The following is a 13,814-nucleotide window of genomic DNA, read 5'->3' as shown; positions in this document are numbered from 1 at the left end:
TGCTGACTATTACTTGATAATCTCTAATCTCTTTTCCTAACAAGTATAGCATTGTAGCATGCCTTTTAATAAATGTCATGACATCTGTACTCTCTTAAAATTTTCCGTGTTCTTGTGTCTGTACTTTGGGTTTCCTCTTGTCTTACCTGTAATTCTAATGATGTCATACTTTCTTTTCTTTTTCTTAACCATCCATCTAAACTTGTCATAGAGGGAATAGTAAACAGATATTCATACTTTAAAAACTGACAAAGCCCTAAGTCTGCTAACCCCCTCTTTTAATTAAGGAATGATTTTATTTTGAGAAGCAAAGTGCTTTTCTGATCGTCTTACAATGCAACTTCTTCTGTGGCCCTTTCCCTTTAGTACAAGTAAACAGTGACACATGTGTGAGTTCTCTCTCTCCCTGTCTGTGTATCTGTCTCTCTCCACCCACCATACACACACTCTCCACATAAACGCAATTGCCAAACAAGAGTTGGAACACTTTTTCCAGTTCAGATTTTGGCTTTCCTATGGGATGAGTGTACATAAATTTGAAACATGAGGTGTGATCTCAGACCAGGTTTGTGTTCTTTTTAATTAAAAGATAACACAGTTACCAGCTGCCAGATACTGCTTTTCCTTAGACAAAAGTTCTATTTTTAAGTTCTTTAAAGAGTTAGTGGATTGTTGGAGTTTATTTTACTCTTTTGCTTAGGATCTTTTGGAAGTAGGAATTTATTTTTAATGGAATATAAGATTAGGTAACCACTATTGATCTTTGCTGGCTAACCTGCAAAATCTATTGTATCCATAAATGTCATTACTTTGTTTTTTTTTCAGTGTAAGAAGCATTTTTATCAGGAAAAGATGAAATAACTACAGCCATACGAGGTTTTATAAGCTTCCTTAACTGTGAAATGCTTATTTACATAGCAGAGGGTTTCTAACCATCACTGAGTCATACAGGTTTGAAATAAATGGATCTAAGAGGCTACCTAGTTGAATCTCCACTTTTTAAAGATCAGCAGTGCAGAGAAGGAAGTGACTGGCCCAAGGTTACATGATAGTCAGTTGTAGAGTCTGGACTAGAACCCAGGACTCCTTGGTATTACCCAGTACCCAGCATTGCCCCTAGGGGTTCTGTCCTGCCAACTATTACGAAGATTGTGATCTTGGAGGTCTGTACACAGAATTGAGGTGCTTATATACTCTTCTGAAAACTACCAAAACCAATTTGAAGACATTGCATAGTGCTGGGGGTGTTTTTGCTGAAGGGTAAAAAATGCCTACCTACTTCTGAAAAACTTAAGCTAAAAATGTAATTACAAGTTGCAAATTTGAGAACTCTTAAAAAATGTAGTTGCTATTCATATTAGTTTGCTAGTGTTCATATAACAAAGTACCACAGATTAGGTGACTTAAACAACAGAAATGTATTTTCTCACAGTTCAAGAGAGTAGAAGTCCAAGATCAAGATGTCCTGAGACCTCTTTCCTTGGCTTATAGGCCTAGGCCATCCTCTCCCTATGCCTTAACACAGTCTTTCCTTTCCTCTCTGTTTCTTTGTCCTCATCTCTCTTTTTATAAGGACACAAGTCATAATTGGATTAGGCCCACCCACCTGACCTCGCTTCACCTTAATTACCTCTTTAAAGGCCCTGTCTCCAAATAGTCACATTCTGAGATATTGGGGCTTAGGATTTCAACACAAGGATTTGAGGGGGACACAATTCACCCCATAGCTCTATTTAGTAAAGATTATTCATTCAGCTCACCAAGTACTGATTATACCAGCAGTTGAGCTAGGTGCCAGGAAAGATACAAAGAGTTAAGGACATGATTGCCTTACTTTTTAGATATGTGTAAGTGTGGAATGTTAGCCTAAATCCATAAACTAAATCATTTTGAACTCTTGCCTCCAATAGGAAGCCCCCAAAATGAATCATGAGGCCTCTCTAGGCAATTCTAGTCAGAATACATAACGGCTAAAGCTATCCTATAGCTAATTATGAATATGTAGGAACACATACACTGCAATAATTATCTACTCTTCACTTTTAGAAATGAACCATTTCAGAGCAGTGATCATTTCTAAGACATACCATTACTTGAACAGTTGAAGGAATAAAAGGACACTGTCGAACAAGCTGTGTGCAATTTTTAATGACCAATATTTGTTGATAGAACTGGGACTTAAATGAACGTAAGAATAGTTCAAAGTGGGCGCCTGGGTGGCTCAGTTGGTTGGGCGACTGCCTTCGGCTCAGGTCATGATCCTGGAGTCCCGCATCCGGCTCCCTGCTCGGCGGGGAGTCTGCTTCTCCCTCTGACCCTCCTCCCTCTCATGCTCTCTGTCTCCCATTCTCTCTCTCAGATAAATAAATAAAAAATCTTTAAAAAAAAAAAAAAGAATAGTTCAAAGTGTTAAACTCTTTACAATTTGAGTGATTGTTCCTGCATTATCGATTTTTTTCTGTTGTCCTATTTTGACTTCTGGAAATTGGTCACTATATGTTTCTATCAAAACAATTTATGCTGAACGGATAAAGTTCTAATAATTTTGTTGGAATTACTGCATTTGTAAGCCATTGGGTTTAGATGTAGAACTTCCAACTGTGCTAGTATAAAGAAAGTATAGTTGACCAGAAAAGTGAATTCTGATGTTCCATGCAGACCCTGTTAAGAGATTGTCTTTAATCAAATGAAAGCTGGTATTAGTTATATTAATTAAACTTTAGGACACACACTATTAGAGATAGATTTCATAATGATATATTTATATAATGAAATACTTGATAGTTATGCAAAGAATATAATAAAGCTACATAAAAGCTACATGAAGAATCTCAGAGGTGATGTTGAACAAAGGCTGTACACAAAAGAATACATAATGTATAATTCTATTTACATTATATTCAAAAACAGGATAGTGGTTACCTTTGGAAAGGAGGTAATTGAGGGTATGAGAGGTTCTGGTGTGTGGTTAATGTTTGGTTTCTTAACCCTTGTACCCGTTATCCAGGAGAGTTTACTTTCTGATTATTCATTGAGCTTGTACACTTGGGATTTGTACATTTATCTGTATGTTATACTTCAATTAAAAGGATTTGGGGGCACCTGGGTGGCTCAGTCATTAAGCGTCTGCCATCGGCTCAGGTCATGATCTCAGGGTCCTGGGATCGAGTCCCACCTCGGGTTCCCTGCTCATCGGGAAGCCTGCTTCTCCCTCTCCCACTCCCCCTGCTTGTGTTCCCTCTCTTGCTGTGTCTCTCTCTGTCAAATAAAAATAAAGTCTTTAAAAAAAAAAAAAAGGATTTTGAAAAATGATTGTAATTGAGCAAGGAGCTCTAAACTGTTCTCCTTGCTTCTTAAGTCAGCTGATTATTCTACCCGGTAAGTAAGACCTTGTTATAAAGTACTCAAGATACCATGAACTGGGTTTCACAGGGCAACCTTCCCACATATTTATGGCATTTCTCTGGCCATGGCATACTTAGAGGAAAAATATTACCGAGAACAAAACAAAAAGCACAAACTTTTCAAGTAAATTTTACTTTTTTGAACAGCTTTACACCCAACTCATTCAGAAAAGATTGCATTAATAGTTTTGTTTTTGCAACTATAAACCTGATCCTGTGGGCTATTTGATATCTAATCCCTTAATATATTTCCATCAAGAAAAGCCAGAAAGACCCCTAGCTCACTAGCTCACTAGCATCCTGAGAGACTATACAGAAGGCTTAGCAAAGCTTCTTGTCATTAAGATTCTTAAATATATACTAATTAGTGTCATGAACTCCATGGACCTAGTAGCCACTGCCACAAGCCAATCTTGTTTTATCTATTCTTCATTCCATTCCTTGGATGATTTTGAAACAAATCCCAGTCATCCTCTAATTCCATCTGTAAACATTTCAGTATGTGTAAGTCCATATGTTGTAGTTGCTGATAAAGTCTTCTAGTACATAGCTTTCCTTTCCATTGTTTTGTTGTTCCCTTACAACTTACTTGAAGGAACTGAGCTATTTCCTCTAAAAATTCAAACAGTCCAGGGGCGCCTGGGTGGCTCAGTCGTTAAGCATCTGCCTTCGGCCCAGGTCATGATCCCAGGGTCCTGGGATCGAGCCCCGAATCGGGCTCCCTGCTCAGCAGGAGGCCTGCTTCTCCCTCTCCCCCTGCTTGTGTTCCCTCTCTCGCTGTGTCTCTGTCAAATAAATAAATAAAATCTTTAAAAAAAAAATACTTCATAGATGGCATTGGACACTTAATGTGTCATTATGGTAGTAACCATTGATCACTATTACGTAAATCCATTAATTTTTAAGGATAGCAAAATGACAAAGTCCTATCATGCCTTTTGCATGTATTATTTTGACTGCTTTTATATAATAAGAGAAACTTCCCTTATCAACTATTTGGTTACTCTGAGGTACAGTTTCTATAGGAAAGACAAGATAAACACTTCGTTCTTTCCCTTTACTTGCCTGTTTTGAAACGATTGTTTTATTTTCTGCCTTCCAAAACTTTGTGTACCTTGGGGTTTTGTTGGTTTTTTTTTTTTAAGCCTGTGCTTTTATGGAAAATTTAAAACATTTGTGAAAGTAGACTCGTGTAAGAAACTTATGTGGCTGTCACCTAACTTGTACAATTCATATTCAGTGTTTTCTATACCCCTCCCTATTCACTCTCTACTTTCACTTGGAAGATTATTAACTATTAAATCATTTTACATAATACTTTTCAAACTGATTGGTAAAAAGTTGTTTATAATATTTTAAAATCTCTACCTAGTTGGTAATTATAGTCCTTTTTTTAAGAGAGGGAGAGAGAATTTTTTTTTTTTTAGAGGCGGGGAAAGGGGCAGAGGGAGAGAATCTCAAGCAGGCTCCACACCCAGCACAGAGCCCAGTGTGCGACTTGATCTCACGACCCTGAGATCATGACCTGAGCCATAATCAAGAGGCGGACGCTTGACTCACTGAGCCACCCATGCACCCCAGGTATAGTCATTTTTTAATGGTTTTTTTTTTTTTTGGTTGTGCCTTTTTTTTCCCCTCCATCTCTCCAGAAGTATTTTCAAAGAACCTGCTTTTTAGTTGTTTTGATCCCCCAAATAGGTTTGTTTTTTAGTGTATTGATGTTTTATTGTCTTTATACTATTTTTGAATTTATGTTGTGATTCTTTTGCAAAAGATTTTTGGTATATTAATCATAGCTGTCCTCTTTGATTGCCTTGTTTATCCTAAGGATTTCCACTACATATCTATCCTTCATGACAAAAACAACAAATATGAGAGAAATAAAATAATTTAAGTAGGAATAAAAGCTTATTTAAAAAAAAAAAAAGGTTTAGGGTTGTCCCAATGATTCTCTCCCCCCAATGCCTTTTATTGCTGTACTTTCATGTAGACAGTTTCATAGACAAATGTTTGCTGGGAAGATCTGAGGTTGAAGAAGTTATTCTAGCCATGCCATCGAGGAACACAGTAAAGTGTAAAGAACTGGTGTGCCTTTTTGTGTAGCATGATACTGGCTTACAAACTAGTTCTAAAGAATCTATCTGATTTTGCTTCTCTCCTTCTTCCTCTTTCGGGTAACAGGAAATTTATCTACTCTCTACTTCAGGGCTTTGGGAGTTTGGTGACAAACTCCCAACAGCCCAACTATCTTTTACAGTATATGTATTTGCAGATCCCTACCCTTACTGAAACTATTGCTTCTGACATACACATTTTGGGGGTAGCTATAACTTCTTCCATGATGTCCCCAAAAGCATAGGATTTCTTACATATGGTCAGTCCCAAGGAAGCCAAAATATTCCCGTGCACAATGTCTTAGTTTGCTAGAGCTCCCATAACAAAGTACCACAAATGGCTGACTTAAACAACAGAAATTTATTCCCTCAAAGCTCTGGAAACTAGATGTCTGAGACAAAGGTTTCAGTAGTTTGGGTTTCTTTTCCCCTTGACTTGTAGATGGCTGTCTTCTGTGTCCTCACAGTGTGTGTGTGTGTGTGTGTGTGTGTGTCCATGTCCTAATTTCCTTTTAAGCACACCAGTCATATTGGATTAGGGCATACCCATGTGACCTCATTTTACCTGAATTACCTCTTTAAAGGCCCTGTCTGCAAACACAGTCACATTCTGAGGTACTGAGCATTAGGACTTCAATATATTTGGTGGGCGATGGGGGGAGGCACAATTCAGCCCATAAACATTTTTCCCTAGGCGCTCATGACCGTGCTAAGAGAATCTTCAGGACCTTAGGAGGCAGAGTCTCAGAAAAACTATTCCTTAATCTTACTGACTGGGGTCTGTGCTATTTGTGTAGCAAAAAAAAAAATCAGAATCGAGACTGCAGAGGTTTGAAAGTAAAATTCTTAAATTGTTAAAAACCTAATTCTTATACAGAAATCGTGGACATGAGTTAAAGTTTTATTTAACCCATTAATGAAGGAGACAGCAAGATGACAAGCTGTACAGAACGATGTTTCATGTCATCAGTGGGGGAAGGAATTCTGAAGTGAGTTGCTAATTTAGATATAAAACCATTTAATCTTCAGGCAATTAAACCATAACACTTGGGGTTCTCTTCTCTACTGGATATGTTTTTTCAAATCACCCCCTTAATGGTATTCCACAAGTTAACCTCTAACTTAACAGGATTGTTAATCATATAATCATCAATTATGTATTACTTCAAAGTTTTGGATACTTTCCTTGCATAAATAAAATCACCACTTAGAATCTAATATATATTGGGGCACCTAGGTGGCTCAGTCAGTTAAATATCTGTTTTCAGCTCAGGTCATGATCCCAGGGTCCTGGGATCAAGCTCTGCATTGGGCTCCCTGCTCAGCGGGGACTCTGCTCCTGTCTCTCCCTCTGCCTCCCCGCTCATGCTCTCTCTCGTGCACTCTCTCTCTCTCCCAAATAAAATCTTAAAAAAAAAAAAAAATCTAATATGTATTATCCTTCATCTTGAGTCTCTTTGAGCAACTTCGCCAGCCCTGGATCTTAAAAGAAAAAGATCTGAAGGTTGACTGCTGGCGTGATGGCATGAGGAACTCCACTGACCGCTCGCTCCCCAGTAAAAGTGAAAGCTGGAAAAAAAATTTTTTTAAGGACTCTGGAAATGGTCCTAAAGGCAAACAGCACATAAGGAAACATTTACTGAAGATCATCTAGGTAAGAAAACTTGATAAGAAAGGTGAGAGTTTGTGGTACTTGAACAAAAATAGTTCTTTCTCCCCTCCCAGCTTCCACACTGCTGAAAGCAAAACATCCCTCAGTAACAGAACAACACCTTCTCTCATCGGGCCACAGCATCGATTGCTGAGGCTAAGTTCCAGTGTGGTCAAGAGGTGGAGGCTTTCTTCTTCCACTCAGCCCCTCATGGGATGGAGGATCTTCCTCATGTGTGGCACATTGAGAATACTGGGTCCCTGTCACTTTTGCTGTGGCTTGTGAAACAATGGTTCCATGCCAGGAAGGGCAAGCCAAGAGGACCCTGGGATGCTCCCCATTGACAAAGAGTCTCCCCTTGACCAACTTTAGTCAGATTCTTTTAAGCTCTTTTCTTGAGTAGATCTCATCCTTGGACTTGTCCTCATGAAACCAATTTTAGCCAGAATCCTGCTAAGTCAGTTTAGTGAGAGTCCTTTGTCTTTGTTAGCACTTCTTTGCTATTCTTCTGTCTTCATTAGGGTGACTTTTATTTTTCCGGAGTCTCCTGTGTAGGTAAATGGTTTGATTTTTTCATATAAGATCTTATAGAAATATTCATCAAGTTTCCAGTGGAAAGCAATAATTTGTGCCTATTCCTTGAGTCCCTCCCCTTAAAATCCTTACCTTGCTATTCCCACCAATCCTGGACTGTGAAATTGTGACTTTTACCCAATCCTAACTAAGATCCCCCCTCCCACCTTTTCTTTGAAAAACCTGTCTTAAATCAAATGTCCACTTAATTCTGACTTTACTTCCCCCATCTGAGACACTGCCAAAGCTTTTTCAAAGCTTACTGAGGTAAGCAATAAACTAGCTTTGTCTTCTCAACAGGTATGTAGGTGATATTTGGAGAGCCAGCTTTTGACACTGCTTTTGTATAGAAAATTTGATTTTACTTTGATTTTATGTTTTTTTAAGGACCTGATGGAGACTATAAAGACATTAAATGCACTCTTCCATACACATTTACCCCTTGGTAGTGCCCACCCATATTTCCCCTGTAAGAGAACTGTGCCTGGTTTCCTCATGATTTGGGGAACATTCTGGTTTATCAGGATGAAGAATCCTGTATACCGAAGCATGGGTACTAAGTTCAATTTAACTCCACACATGTTTACTGGTGCCTGTTATGTGTTAGATTCTGTGCTGGGCACAGAGATAAAGTATTTATCCTCTGCTATTGAGCTCACAGTGTAATCTGGGAGACAGACACATATACAAATAAGTATAACAAAAGGAACTTAATGTCAGGATGAATTAGGATGAAGTGTTATGAGGAAACACGTAGAAGAGGTATCCAATTTGCTGTGGGCTGTAGGAAAGGCTTCCTGGAGGAGGGGAGACCTGAGTGGAGTATCGTCCAAGGGGCGGGAAGAGGCCAGATGAATAAGAGGAAGGACCTCCAGACAATGGGGAGAGCATGAACAAGGATGCCACGCTGAAAAGCAGCATGATATGAATGGAAGGCAAACATTTAAGTATTGCCAATTTAAGGAGCTTAAAAAGTGTGAAGCTAGGACAGGCACGAGCTGAGGCTGGAAACATGGGGTCGGGTCTTGGTTTTCTCTTGTGCACAATGGAGAGCCATGGAAGTGCTTCACACCTGTGCTGCCCAATATGGTAGCCACTAGGCCTGTGTGGCTTACTAAGCACTTGAAATGTGGCTTGTCCAACTTGAGATGCTCTGTAAGTATAAAACAAAGCCTCCATTTTGAAGACTTGGTACAAAAGAGAGAGTGTTAAATATCTCATTAATAACTTCATATTGGTTACATGCTGAAATAATACGTCGGTAAGTTGGGTTAAATAAAATACATTATTAAAATTAACTGCAGGGGCGTCTGGGTGGCTCAGTCGTTAAGCGTCTGCCTTCGGCTCAGGTCATGATCCCAGGGTCCTGGGATCGAGTCCCGCATCGGGCTCCCTGCTCAGCAGAAGCCTGCTTCTCCCTCTGCCATTCCCCCTGCTGTGTTCCCTCTCTCGCTGTCTCTCTGTCAAATAAATAAATAATTAACTGCCTCTGTTTTTTTAAAATGTGATTGCCAGAAAATTGTGAATCACACATGAGGCTCACATTTGGGGCTTACATTATATTTCCATTGGGAAGTGTGGCTTTAACTCATTGGTGAAGACAGAAGGTTGAGAGTATGATTTCTGAAGCCAGATTACCTGGGTTTGAATCTTAGCTCTACCAATTAAGAGCTATGTGATCCTGGGCAAATTTCTTAGTGTCTTGGTATATTAGTTAGGTAGCTGCCATAACAAAATGCCCTAGACTAAGTGGTTTAACATTTCATTTTGGGGTGGGGGCGGGGCAGAGGGAGAGAATCTGAAGCAGGTTTCAGGTCTAGCCCGGAGCCCGACACGGGGCTGACATCATGACCCGAGCTGAAATCAAGAGTTGGACGCTTAACCGACTGAGCCACCCAGGCGCCCCAGATTAGGAGATTTAAACAACAGAAATTTATTTTCTTACAATTGTGGAGGCTGGAAGTCCAAGATCAAGTTGTCAGCACATTTAGTTTCTTCTGAGGCCTCTCCCCTTGGCTTGCAGATGACATTTCTCTTGCTCTGTCCTCACGTGGCTTTTGCTCTGTATCCATGTATCCCTCGTATCTTTTCCTTTTATTCCTCTTATAAGGACACCAGTCCTACTGAGTTAGGGCCCCACACTTATGACCTCATTTAACCTCCAGATACAGTCACATTGGAGGTTAGGGCCTCAACATATGAATTTGGGGGGACAAATTCAGTCCATGGCACTTGGTACTTTGATTGCCTCTCTATAAAATGAGGATGATAGAGGCACCTGGTTGACTCAGTTGGTAGAGCGTGTGACTCCTGATCTCAGAATCATGAATTCAAACCCCATGTTGGGCGTAGAGCTTACTTAAAAAAAAAAAAAAAAGATGATGATAATAATACCTTTCTCATATAGTTGTTGTGAGGCATTAATGAGTTACTATATATAAAGTACTTAGGATAGTGCATGCAATATAATAAATGTTATCCAAAGTTATCTATTATTGAACAGTCGTCCAACGGCCCAGGAAATGATGCAGAAGTTCTACATTTACCTCCAGTGAATAGATATTTCCTCTTTCCCTAAGATCCTAAGGATGTAGCCCTGATACAAGGATGAAGCTAGAAAATCATTTGGGGAGAAAGATTGTTCCTTTGTCTCTGCCATAGAGCTATTTGTCTTAGCTAGGTGTTTGGAAGAAGTCAAAGATGTCTTGGGCACCTGGGTGGCTCAGTTGGTTAAGTGTCTGCCTTTGGTTCAGGTCATGATCCCAGGGTCCTGGGATCGAGTCCCACGTCGGGGGCGGGGGGGGGGCCCTGCTCAGCGGGGAGTCTGCGTGCCCGCACGCTCTCTCTCTCTCAAAAATAAAATAAAAAAATAAAATCTTAAAAAAAGATGTCTTAAACTAGGGGGGTGGGTCCTAATATTATACCATCATCTTAGAGAAGTGTCAGGTAAACAGTGGTTTGGCCAGAAAATGATGGAAATTAGCATAAAGCTAGAGGAAGTTTCATGATTTGCCATGTTCCTAATCTGACACCAGGCAATCCACAAGAGGTCTGGGGAGTCATCTGGACTTAATGATCTCAAGTGGGCCTAAAAGAGTCAGATGGACAAGGGAAACCCTGCCCATCCATCTCAGACCCAAAGCCTGAAATCTAAAGTGCCTTCACTCTAAAATGTTGCTTATCCTAAAGTCACCCTCCTCATGGAACCAGATATGCCCTCCAACTTCAGCCAGGAATTTGAATAGGAGCCTCTTCGGACAGCTATTCCTTATCTCTCTACCCATGTTCATTCTCAACACTACTTTTTCTATTTTTCTAGTTTTTCTCAACTCTTTCATAAACTTACAAATCTCATTCCCCTACCCTCCCTTTAGGATCGCTATAAGGTTTATACTAGGAGCACCTGGGTGGCTCCGTCCGTTGGGTGTCTGCCTTCGGCTTGGGTGGTGGTCCCAGGGTCCTGGGATGGAGCCCCGCGTCCCTGCTCCACGGGGAGCCTGCTTCTCCCTCGCCCTCTGCCCCTCCCCCTGCTGGTGCGAACGCGGGCGCGCGATCTCCTTCCCTCAAATAAATAAATAAATGAAATCTTAAAAAAAAAAAAAAAAAGACAGGTTTATACTAATGTAAACAACATGGCTAAAAGCAAAGCAATGGCAATTTTTAAGAACAAATGTATTTTGGTGTTCAAAAAATGTGTGTTTTTAATCTTAGTAAGGTAGTATCAAGGTGAGCACGGGGTGTGCCCCATGACAAGCCTTACGCGGAAGGCACAGCCTGCCCCTGGTTGGTTTACGTAGCCAGAGGGGCAGACAGATCAGCTTGGCATCATACATTGAGGGAAATGATACAATGGTGTACAAAATCGGTTCTCTTTATGCTAAACAGGGAACTACTTTATCCCTAAATTCTCCAACGTGCTATTCTAAATGTTTTCTTATGCAACTAACTCAAAGTTGCATCACTTAAGCCCTTCCTGAGGCTTTTTCTGGCAAAGACTGACGATCAGAAAGGAAAAATTCTGCCCCCACCCCCGCCCCCGCCCACCGAGTTTCACAAAGGAAAGAAATTTGGGTCTACCTCTCCACACACAAGGAAAAGTTAGCCTGAGTTTATCCTAAAGCTGGACTAGAATGAGGTTGGAATTTGTTTTTCTTGGAAACCAATTTCAAAATTCTTGTCTTTTAGAACATTGTGAAGATGAGAAAATGAAAAGATGTTGTAATATCAACTTGAATAATCTACAAATGGATTTTTTTTATATATAAATGCTTAAAGGAACAAATGCAGTTGGTATTTGAGCCTTTATATCTCAGATTCAATGTCTTCGGGGCTTCAATTCTATATTCCAAACAAAACAAACTCAATTGCAGGTTATACTTTTTTGAAAAGTTTGAAAATGTTAGCCTCACCCCAAAGTAAGATAATAGTTTCTAAATTTAGCCAAGTGACTTTCTTTGGCCACCCACAAACTTCAGTATGAAACTGCAGAAATTTGTACAAATTTAGCATTGGCACTCATATTCATAAAAATACACAATATATAAATCCAGTTTCCTACCTACCCCCTGATTACCATGATGGCCTGCAGTCCCCAGGAACCTGCCAGGGACTCTCAAACTTAATGCAGTCACATGGAATCTTTGTCCCTTTTATCCCCTTTCCGTTGTCTGTTCAGTTTCTCGTCCCTCCCACCTCCCTGGAGATCTTGCTCTATCCACCACCCAGTTATCTGGACCCATTGTCCATTCTCTCCTGCTTCTTCCACCTCATTTGCTGCACTGGATTTTCCTTTTAAAAATGCTCTAAGGGGTGCCTGGGTGGCTCAGTAGTCGAGCGTCTGCATTCGGCTCAGGTCATGATCCCAGGGTCCTGGGATCGAGCCCCACGTCGGGCTCCCTGCTCAGCGGGGAACCTGCTTCTCCCTCTCCCACTCCCCCTGCTTGTGTTCTCTCTCTCACTCTGTCTCTCTGTCAAATAAATACTTTAAAAAAGAAATAAAATAGAATCAAAATATTTGTTGTTTTCCCCATTCTGAGATTCTGATAGGCGTGCACCCTTCCCACTTCCTGGTTGAGAATCCCTGATCTAGAGGTAGTAAGTATTTAGGGAAATAAACAAGGGACCCCAGCCTTTCTGCATCCGTAGCAATGACATCTTCAGAAAGTATAGATGATGAGAACGTAAAACACAGCTTGGCAATTAGGGCTTCTGAATGCCAGGTGACCTTTTCTCTCCCAGTGGAAATGTCGTTGTCATGTTTCTCTTTTAATTTGTGACTAAGAATGAATGTTGTCACCCGTAATCTCTTGCTTTTCTGATTAGCGGTCACTATATAAATAACACCGCTATGTGTAATTGAATTTCCCAAGATTGCAGACCTATTTAAAGAGAGGCAGTCCTTCATTTAAGGAATAATGGAGATAAAACCTGAAGAGGTACCGTCCTTCGTGATACCAAGGCGAATTTGAAGGTAACTCCTGGCTCTAACGTCTCGGGAGATTATTGGCCATTTGTTCATTCAGCACACTCCAAAGTACTTCCTATGTGAGGTCCTATGGTCACAAAGTCCAATAAGGCTCTTGTGCCCTGCCGAGACGGAGATAACTAAGCAGGCATTTAGTAAGCATTGTAAGTGGGGCACCTGGGTGGTTCAGTGGGTTAAGCGTCTGCCTTCGGCTCAGGTCATGATTCTGGGGTCCTGGGACTGAGCCCCACGTCGGGCTCCCTGCTCAGCGGGGAGCCTGCTTCTCGCTCTCCTTCTGCTGCTCCCCCTGCTTGTGTACTCTGTCTCTCTCTCAAATAAATAAATTTTTAAAAATCTAAAAAAAAAAAAAAAGCATTGTAAAAAGGGGTTCGTAAAAGATAAGAGGAGTTGGGCGCCTGGGTGGCTCAGTTGGTTAAGCGACTGCCTTCGGCTCAGGTCATGATCCTGGAGTCCCTGGATCGAGTCCCGCATCGGGCTCCCTGCTCGGCAGGGAGCCTGCTTCTCCCTCTGACCCTCCCCCCTCTCATGTGCTCTCTGTCTCTCTCATTCTCTCTGTCTCAAATAAATAAATAAAATCTTAAAAAAAA

This window comes from Leptonychotes weddellii, chromosome 14 (genome assembly GCF_054177405.1).
Source record: "Leptonychotes weddellii isolate Sample4059 chromosome 14, ASM5417740v2, whole genome shotgun sequence".
Taxonomy (NCBI): domain Eukaryota; kingdom Metazoa; phylum Chordata; class Mammalia; order Carnivora; family Phocidae; genus Leptonychotes; species Leptonychotes weddellii.
The sequence above is the reverse complement of the archived record's forward strand: the minus strand, read 5'-3'. Positions refer to the sequence as shown.